Below are 246 nucleotides of genomic sequence, written 5' to 3' on the forward strand. Positions count from 1 at the left end.
CCATGCTTGGGGGAGACGAGGGCTGGTCCGCCGTGACCTCCTTCTGCGACGCAGTCGTGTCGCAGAAGGAGGCGGATGAGAGAGTCCGCAGGGGCGAAACAGCCCCTGGGGATGGAGCGAGGCGCCGACGACGGAGGAGGGCGGCGCCTCGCATACCCGCGCACCGACGCGGCATGGAAGGACGGCGCACCCGCGGGCGGGCGGGGGATGTCACAACTGGCATTCCCTCCCCAGGGGTACCCGCGG

The sequence above is a fragment of the Odontomachus brunneus genome, unplaced genomic scaffold, assembly GCF_010583005.1.
Source record: "Odontomachus brunneus isolate Ranch 3 - 2012 unplaced genomic scaffold, Obru_v1 Obru_scaffold_305, whole genome shotgun sequence".
NCBI lineage: Eukaryota > Metazoa > Arthropoda > Insecta > Hymenoptera > Formicidae > Odontomachus > Odontomachus brunneus.